Raw genomic sequence first — 10,727 nt, 5'->3', positions numbered from 1 at the left:
GTTTTTTTTTAACTTCATTTATTAGGAACCAGTTTATATGTTTTAGATCATGGCTCCTGACACATTGAATTTTAAGTAATTCTTTGTGCTGAAAGTAATAGGGACTTTGTTTTTCTGTAGATTCCAATATATTTGTTAAAAATTTATTAAATGAGTTTTTTAAAAAAATGTTCTTTTTATTTATATGACCATGCTTTTTGTGTTCTAACATTGAGTTGCTATAAGAAGTTTTAACTTCCTCAAGTTTATTCAATTTTATTGAATCAAGATCTTCTAAATTGCTTGCTCAGTCTTAGTTACCATTTATCAGATGCAGAACCTAGCAATTTCCCATAGGCCCATAAGACCATTTATGAAAGGAAACTATTGTCTATGAATTAGTCATTGTAGTCTTTTGGTATCATATATTTCAATATGGCTTTCTAAACTTAGTGTAAAAGAAAATGATGTCACAAGTATACTCTGATTGGAAATTCCTAAAATCAAGTTATTTTCATTTTCATATAGCATGGAAGATTGACTTTCAACATCTGTGTTCTTTAGAGATTACTGTAGCACAGATAATCATTAAAGTGTCATTTACCTTTGCTCTCACTACATTTGTAACATTAAAGTACCAACTGGGTCTTTTTGAATTTTTGATTTTAAAAGGGTACACATACATTTTTATAAATAAATGAAAGTTATATAAATGGATTCAGAAACCCTAAAATCTATCTCAATTTATTCTTAAGTGCACATGAAATATAGAATGCAAACATTCTATGAAAAAATTAATTCACAGGAGACTAACTTATAAGTTCCAAGAATACTATAATAATTATATCTTAACATAATGTTAATAACTGTACAATATAAAAAGAGGTAAATTGTGACATCAAAGCATAAAAGGGATGGGTTTGATTCCTGGGTTAGGAAGATCTCCTGGAGAAGGGAATGGCTATCCACTCCAATATTTTTGCCTGGAGAATTCCATGGGTAGAGGAGCCTGGCTGGCTACAGTCCATGGGGTCACAAAGGGTTGGACATGACTGAGTGACTAACACTTTCATTATATATAAATAGTTACTCTAAACTCTAAATGTAAATGGATTGAATTCTCCAATCAAAGGCACAGAATCACTGGATTAAAAAAAAAAAAAAAAGCAAGATTCAACTACATTCTACCCATGGGAGACTAACTTCAGCCTGAAGACATACATAGGCCCAAAGTGAGGAGATGGAAAAAGATATTGCATGCAACTGAAAGAGAACAGTGCAGGCAAATTCTATCAAATATTTACAGAAGCACTAATGCTTATTCTTCTTAAACTCTTCCAAAACATAGCAGAGGGAGGAACACTTCCAAACTCATTCTACATGTCCACCATCACTCTGATACCAAAACCAAAGACATCACAAAAAAGAAAATCACAGGCTAAGATCACTGATGAGCATAAATGAAAAATCCTCAACAAAATTCTAGCAAACAGAATCCAGCAATGCATTACACACCATTAGCAAGTCAGGTTTATGTCCAGGATGCAAGGATTCTTCAGTGTATGCAAATCAATGTTATACACCATATTAACAAACTGAAAGATAAAAATTATATGATTATCTCAATGGATGCAGAAAAAGCTTTTAAGAAGATTCAGCATACATTTATGATAAAAAAACTCTTCAAAAATATGCATAGAAGGAACCTACCTCAGCATAATAAAGGCCATATATGATAAACCCATGGCAAACATTATTCTCGATGGTGAAAAACTGAAAGCATTTCCTGTAGGATCAGGAACACGACAGGGTGCCCACTCTTGCCACTATTATTCAACATAGTTTTGGAATTCCTAGCCACAGCAATCAGAAAAGAAAAAAATAAAAGAAACCCAGGTTGGAAGAGAAGAAGTAAAACACTCACTATTTGCAGATGAATGATACTATACATAGAAAACTGTATTATATACTTGAAAGCTGCTGCTGCTGCTACTGTTGCTGCTAAGTCGCTTCAGTCGTGTCCAACTCTGCACGATCCCATTAGACGGCAGCCCACCAGGCTCCGCCGTCCCTGGGATTCTCCAGGCAAGAACACTGGAGTGGGTTGCCATTTCCTTCTCCAATGCATGAAAGTGAAAAGTGAAAGTGAAGTTGCTCAGTCCTGTCCGACTCTTCGAGACCCCATGGATTACAGCCTACCAGTCTCCTCCGTCCATGGGATTTTCCAGGCAAGAGTACTGGAGTGGGTTGCCATTGCCTTCTCCGTGAAAGCTGATAAGATGGTATATTTTAAATTTCTCACCACACAAAATAAATGATAGGAAGTGTTAGCTAACTCCATAGCAGTACCTGTCTTGTAATATATGAGTGTATCAAACCAACACATTGTATAACTTACACAATTTTATGTTAATAAAATTGGAAAAAGATAAGCTGGGTTTAATATAAAAATGTGTATGCTGATACATATGAAATTTAAGACAGAAATATTCTGAACAATATTTTAAAATAGACAGAGGTATTAAGTCATCATATCATAAAACAAACAGAAAAAACTATGCTTGAACCCAAGATAGGTATTCCAGCAATTTTCAACAAATTAAAAAGAAGGGATGATATTTCATGATAATATGCAATGTTCCTAATCAAGAGGGCTTTTATAACTTTAAAACAGTACAACTTTCAGAAAAAAATATAGAGATGTAGCATATCTTAATTAAATGTAGTATAAAATCATCTATTCTGTTTGAACTATTCTTTTATTCTTTCATTAAAACTTCCATACACACACACACACACACACACACACACATATGGCTGCCCAGGTGGAGACAGTGGTAAAGCACCCACCTGCCAATGCAGGAGATGTAAGAGATATGGGTTTGATCCCAGGGTTGGAACAATTCTCCTGCAGGAAGGCATGGCAACCCACTGCAGTATTCTTGTGTGGAGAATTCCTATGGACAGAACAGCATGGTAAGCTATAGTCCATAGGATCACACAGAGTCGGACACAACTGAATTGACAGCACATACACAAGAATATATGATTGAGGTAATAGTAAAATGGTTCATATTTTCTATTTATCATTTAAATTGCAAATAAAACAGAATACTGCTATTAAGGAAAAATATAAGTGGAGAAGTGTTGTTTTTCCTTTTCTAGACAACACAAAAATATTTCTAAACATACATTTCATTCTACTGCTAAAAATTGCCTTTAATCCATATTTTTTTCCAGCCAATAGCCAGTTCCAATAGGTCATTTAGATAATCTGTAACTATTCCACATTCTCAGGACAATGTCCAGCTCTATGATATGGAAAAATGAATTTTTACCCCAGTGATATCAAACTGGGAGGGCCACTGGATCAGTTTTGGAACAGGGTCAAGGTCTCAGTGTTCTTTCCCTCAACTGAATTCTAGAAGAGCCCCAGATTTTCCCTAACATGTAGGCATTGAAAGACCAATATCCTGTAAATGAAGCGGAGTGATCATATGGCAAAAACTTAAGCAATTAACATACAATGGTATTTTTACCATATAGACTGGTATTTTTAGAAACATGACCATTATTTGAATAATGAATTTCATTGGCTAATCAGGGAGAGAAGAGAATAATAAAAAGATATCTAACATATACAAATTAATGTTACCTGGAAGAAAATTCTATATAACATAAATACAAATAGTTTCCCCAAAGAATGATATTTTAAATGAAAACATTTGAATGTGGAAAGGCATGGGGGAAGAAACAAATAATGTTTGCTTGTTTTTTTTAATAATTGTTTCTGTATCAATTTAATGAGTAAAGTAAAAAATCAATGTTAACTTTAGCATTGTAATCTCCTTTAACAGCTTTCTTTTTTAAAATAACATTTATATATCACAGTGCTCAGACTATGGAGGTATATTGTGGATGACAGAGATATACTCTTTCAATGGAAATATAATAATTATAATTTTGCTACTTAAAAGAATATTTAGACTTACTTTTACTCATTTTGATACCTAAGACAGGGAATACAATCTTAAATATTTTCTTGTCTTTCAGGAAACTCCTCACAAATCATAGGTTAAGAGCAATGTTAAGAATAATTTGGTTAAAGAAAATACTATATGACTTAAAACTAGGTTCTTAAAACAGAAAACTATATTTTTGCCAAGATTATTTTTTACTTTGTCACATACACAGTAGTCTGTTTTTGAAAAAAAAATAAGAAAAACTTTTTCTGTTATTTTTTAATGATATTTAAAATTTCTGTTATTTTTCAGCCTGCGAATTGCAAATAAAATTTGATAAGAAGTTTATTTATTACACACCTTTTGATAAGAGATTCTGAAATATGTATTTGCAGTAGCCACTGATGGCACACCCAGAAGCTATGCTGTCATTCCAAATAGGTCTGTCTAACTTATCACTTAAAAGTAAAGTAGTTCCCTTTGGATCAAACACATACAAGGTTTAAGACTTATGGTACAAATTAGAGGAAGGGAAATGTTCTTTAAAAAGCCAACTATTTAAAATGCAAAATTGTCTTTTAAAAATTCTCCTTATGGAAATACAAGCTTTCACTGAAGTTTTGTCTACACTGGTAATCTTTCTCTATGATATTTGCCAGTGTTCACTGTCTATCCCCACTGGAAAGAAAGAAAATGGATGCTTTCCATCTGTAGCAAAATAGAGTCAAAACAAACGTATTTAAATTGGAAACATTTGTGGGTAAAAGAGCTATTCTCCATAAAAACATCTGGTTGTACTTTTAAGTCATTGCCAAATAAACGCATGCTGGAAAATCTATTTTATGCCACACATGGTCACCCATGTAGATGTAGCTTAAAACTGTTTTTGTTTGAGGTCAACACCCTATTTTAAGAAGGAAAGTACAGATTTATAAGTGTGCAGTGATTTTTTTTTAAACAATACTACTGGAATGGCCATGGAAGTTTGAATATGTCTATTTTTTTTTCCTAGACAAGGAACAAAATATGACAGACAGTGCTTTTGATAGTTCTCAGGTAGACAATGCAAGGATTGAAATAATGATGGTTGTGGGGCAGATCAAATAGCTCCTTATTTGTGGACAAAGACTGCTTGTGGTTTCTGGTTTCAGATAGTTTTTTTTTTTTTTTTTTTACATTGACACAGAGAGATAATCAGCTAAAAAGATGTGAAGAGAGAGCATCTCAGACTGTTTGATTGACTAAGTTTGTTAGTGTGCGTGCATGCTTAGTCACTCAGTCATGTTCAACTCTTTGTGATCCCATGAAATGCAGCCCACCAGGCCCCTCTTTCCATGGGATTCTCCAGGGAAGAATCCTAGAGTGGGTTGCCATTTCATTCTTCAGGGAATTTTCCTGACCCAGGGGTTGAACTTGGATCTCCTGCTTTGCAGGTGGATTCTTTACCATCTGAGCCACCAGGAAAGACCGTTTGTTAGCGTGGGTAATCCCCAAATAACAATGGCTTAAAGTAGAAGTAGAAGAAGAAGAGTAGAAGTTTCTTTCTCACTCAAGTTTAATGCAGATGTTTCCGGTTGGTGGGCAGCTTTCTATATTGTCTTTTAGATCTAGGTTCTTTCAGGCAAGTGGTTCTTCCAATCTGTAGGGCTCAAAAACTACTGAAGGTTTTTCTATGTTGAATAATCAAAGAATTTAAAAAGTATGCTGGGTATTTTCCCATGCTAGGTCTGAAGCTGTCCACATCTTATTGGCCATACCTAGTGAAAGGAAGTCTCAAAGTTGTCATCTACCTGTGTAGCAGGACATACAGTATACAGGTTTTGGTAAAGGCAAAGCTGTGTCTGCTGTACTCAGGAATGGAGTTAAACAGAAAGCTCTTGAAATATCAAAAGAAAGCATTTTAAGTTTCATTATGTCTCATGCACATATCAGAACAGGGTCACTGAACTTTGTCTCTCCTTTTCACAAAGAGTATCAGCTACCTATAAATTAACCCTCAAATGTGCTTCTGAAAATGTGTCATAGGCTACATGAACACATCCACTACTGCCACACCACTTTTTATCTGCTTAGCAACTGCTGTGTTCTACTGTTTTCAAACATCTTGTACCCCTTACTGGAACCTCTGCCACCATCTACTGATGGTCATCTTCTAGAGTGTGCTGTGTCTCGACAACTATGCACATTTAAAGACAAGACAGCACAGACCTTTGTGCTGTCAAATTTATACAATGTTCAGTTGCAAAATGGAAAAAAGGCTGTTAGAGGTGTACCCACTTGTAAGGAAGAAAAAATTTTACTCTAGTATTTTAGAGTCTCTGTCTAGGTCTTGGGATTAGACATAAAACAGATCAACAAGATGAAAGCATATACATTTTTACATGTATATGGAAGCTTCCACAGGAAAATACTTAAAAAGACAATAGACCCAAGTGTTTATAAATGGTATACTAGGTTGTTAAAAAGAGTAATGATTGTGGAAAAATAACAAAAATATATGGGAAGACTAAAGCAAGGTAAAAGCAATTTGGCATTGTTTAGTCATACAATTTTCTCTTGGCTTCCCCTCTCCAATGATAAGCTTTCTTTCCTCTTGGTATAGGGAAGAAATCTTTCACATGAGAGTTTTACCTTTTCATATTTTTCTGTTCTTCCCCACCCCCCTCTAAAATGTCTATCATTCTTTTTTTACTGAGAATAGTGGTGTTCAATTTAGAAAAATTCTCAATTTTTAAAAAGTATAATAAAACCCACTGAATCCCAGGGTCAAATTCATGGACTAGTGGTGAATGAGAGAATCTGTATGTGAGAATAGAGGGACAGGAATTATATGTGCCAGACTAGAAGGGGCAGCTACCATCTAACTTGAGCCAATAGTTGTCATAATGAAATGCATACAATCTATTGCCAAATTTTATTATTTTCCAAGGACGTTAGGAATTTGGATTTTTTATGTGCAATCTCTAGATTTTTAATTATTGTCATTTTACTCACTTTTAAAAATTGAGTTTCTAATATGCAATGCCTGAGTGAGGTCCTATTGACCCTCTAGTTATATTTATGGGTGTGAAATAGAGAGACTGCACTCTCCATATTGGTTGTGTTCCAGATTTAATAATCATTATATATTTATGGCTTTACTCATTCATTCAGTTTGTACATTCATTTACTATTCCATTATTCAACAAATTTTGTACTATGTGCAATACACACTCTACTAAGTCGAAAATAAATCATCCTTGCCTGGAAGGCGCTCATAACAAGTATGTCTTGTTAGAGACATACTAACAACCGATTAAAATCCCTTTTTATAAGTGCATTAATGATAAAAGGAGTGGTAACTCTCTGAGGATGACATTTAATGATAAGTGGGAGTTTGCCAGGGAGAAAAGGCATGGAAAAAATAGTATAGAAAGCCTGCATGCACACTCATTTACTTCAGTCGTGTCTGGCTATTTGCAACCCTGTGGACTGTAGTCTACCAGGCTCCTCTGTCCATGGGATTCTCTAGGCAAGAAAACTGGAATGGGTTGCCATGTCCAGAAAGCCTAGGTGGTTTAAAACAGCAGAATACAGGTGGTAAAACCTGCAGAAATTGTATATGGCTTGAGCAGAAGATGCTATTGGGAGTGGTAGGAACAAAAAATACAGATTTGTGAGAATAAACAAAACCTGACACAGTACTTATAATACTGCTAAATAGTAACACTGATCTTTATCATTACAACTACATTCATTGGCATATTATTTGATTACAAAACTGAGTCACAGAAAATAACTACTTGTGATATAGGAATTTGATAATTCATACAGCAAATATAAATTTTACTTTACTAAAAGATGAGCACTTATTACATTTTTATTTTGTCTAGAGATTATTTCTTATCTCAAGAAAGTAAAAGAAGTGACTAGTAAAACTGCTATGTTAAATTTAAATCTGAAAGAATAAGGATTAAGTGACAATGTTTTCTTGGGGAAAATGATCATGCCATTTAAATGTGTGTGATGGCCAAGACAAAAAGCACTGAGCATGATTAAAGACATTTCCTTTACCTTAAACGTATGAACTTCCTCAACTTCGACAAAAAGACTTCGCACCTTAAAATTTTTGTGGCTAATAAAGAAAGGGAATATTTCAACTCTATAATTTCAAGTTCAGTTCCTTTCAAGAAACAAAATGTAAAATCAGCTAAAAGACATGAGGCTTCCTAGAACAACCTATAATGTTGATGAAAAAATAAAATTATGACATGATAGTAACCTGCTAATACCACAATTAATTAATGTGTGTTTCATTAATGTTTGCTCCTTGGAAGAAAAGCTCTGACCAACCTAGACAGCATATTCAAAAGCAAAGACATTACTTTGCCAACAAAGGTCCATCTAGTTAAAGTTATGGTTTTTCCAGTAGTCATGTATGGACGTGAGAGTCAGACTATAAAGAAATCTGAGTGCTTAAGAATTGATTCTTTTGAACTGTGGTGTTGGAGAAGACTCTTGAGAGTCCCTTGGACTGCAAGGAGATCCAACCAGTCCATCCTAAAGGAAATCAGTCCTGAATATTCATTGGAAGGACTGATGCTGAGGCTGAAACTCCAATACTTTGGCCACCTGATAGAAAGAACTGATCACTGGAAAAGACCCTGATGCTGGGAAAGATAGAGGGCAGAAGAAGGGGACGACAGAGGATGAGATGGTTGGATGGCATCACCGACCCTATGGACATGAGTCTGAGTAAACTCTGGGAGTTGGTGATGGCCAGGAAGGCCTGTGTGCTGCTTGCTGTCCATGGCGTCACAAAGAGTCAGGCATGACTGAGTGACTGAACTGAACTGAACATGCCAGATACAATAATTAACACAACCTATAACATGAATATTATTATACTCATTTTATGAAAAAGACCAGAGAAACTTAAACACAGTACTTCCCAAACTAATATAATAGAGATTATGGTATAAAAAATAGGCTTTGTGACTATGCAGTTAGTGTTCCAACCCAAGTTACTCTGAATATAATTATAAACGTGTTGTTCTCAAATATAAAAGAATATAAACAAAAGTTACTAGAGAATAAAATAGCATTGTCTTCTTTTATTGTTGTTTAGTCACTGTCTGACTCTGTGACCCCATGAACTGCAGGATGCCAGGCTTTTCTGTCCTTCAGTGTCTCCCAGAGTTTGCTCAAACTCATGTCCATTGAGTCAGTGATGCCCTACAGCCACCTCACTCTCAGCCACCCCCTCCTCTTGCCCTTAATCTTTCCCAGAATCAGGGTCTTTTCCAATGAGTAGGTTCTTTGCATCAGGTGGCCAAAGTATTGGAACTTGAGCAGCAGTCCTTCCAATCAATATTCAGGATTGATTTCTTTTAGGATTGACTGGTTGACCTCCTTGCTGTCCAAGGGACTCTCAACAATCTTCTCCAGCACCAGTTTGAAAGCATCACTTCTTAAATGTTCAGCCTTTATGGTATGGCTCTCACATACATACATGACTACTGGAAAAATCATAGCTTTGACTATACGAACCTTTCTCAGCGAAGTGATGTCCCTGTTTTTGAATAAACTGTCTACGTTTGTCATGATTTTCTTCCAAGGAGTAGGTGTCTTTTAATTTCATGGCTGAAGTCCCCATCCACAGTGATTTTGGAGTCCAAGAAAATAAAGTCTGTCACTGTTTCCATTTTCCCCCATCTATTTGCCATGAAGTGATGGGACCTCATGCCATAATCCTGGTTTTCTGATTATTAATAAAGTATAATATATGCTGCTGCTGCTGCTAAGTCACTTCAGTCGTGTCCGACTCTGTGCGACCCCATAGATGGCAGCCCACCAGGCTCCACTGCCCCTGGGATTCTCCAGGCAAGTACACTGGAGTGGGTTGCCATTTCCTTCTCCAATGCATGAAAGTGAAAAGTGGAAGTGAAGTCGCTCAGTCGTGTCTGACTCTTCGCGACCCCATGGACTGCAGCCTACCAGGCTCCTCCGTCCGTGGGATTTTCCAGGCAAGGGTACTGGAGTGGGTTGCCATTGCCTTCTCTGAGTATAATGTACATCACAGTATAATTGCATTCTACTTGGAACCAATCAACCCTCCTCTGCAGGTTTTAATAGAGTTCAGGATATCACATTTCAGAAATATTCAGACCTGTCTTTGGAAAAAATAACTACATGTTGGAGAACACTTAAGGTTATATTACCTTAAAAAATGACAGGTCTAGTGATGTTTGGAGAAGGCAATGGCACCCCACTCCAGTACTCTTGCCTGGAAAATCCCATGGACGGAGGAGCCTAGTAGGCTGCAGTCCATGGGGTCGCTAAGAGTCGGACATGACTGAGCGACTTCACTTTCACTTTTCACTTTCCTGCATTGGAAAAGGAAATGGCAACCCACTCCAGTGTTCTTGCCTGGAGAATCCCAGGGACGGGGGAGCCTGGTGGGCTGCCATCCATGGGGTCGCACAGAGTTGGACACGACTGAAGTGACTTAGCAGCAGCAGTGATGTTTAAAGTACAAAATAGGACCATTGAATACTTAAGGAAAATATTGACATTCCTTTTCAAATTAATCAAGCAATAAAAAGAAAGTCAACAAAGTTCATTTAATATAGCTCCAGAGAACAAATTTGGGATGGTGAGTGGAAGATAAAGAAAGAAGCTATGGAGATGAAGACTTTTAATATCCTATGATCTGAGAAATGTCATATGTATGTCATATATATATGATAATAAATTCTAAACTTTGTGAGGAAGATTTCTTCATTTTAAAGAGGAAAAAAGTGAGGG

The sequence above is a fragment of the Bison bison genome, unplaced genomic scaffold, assembly GCF_000754665.1.
Source record: "Bison bison bison isolate TAMUID 2011002044 unplaced genomic scaffold, Bison_UMD1.0 scf7180017864260, whole genome shotgun sequence".
Classification (NCBI taxonomy): domain Eukaryota; kingdom Metazoa; phylum Chordata; class Mammalia; order Artiodactyla; family Bovidae; genus Bison; species Bison bison.
The sequence above is the reverse complement of the archived record's forward strand: the minus strand, read 5'-3'. Positions refer to the sequence as shown.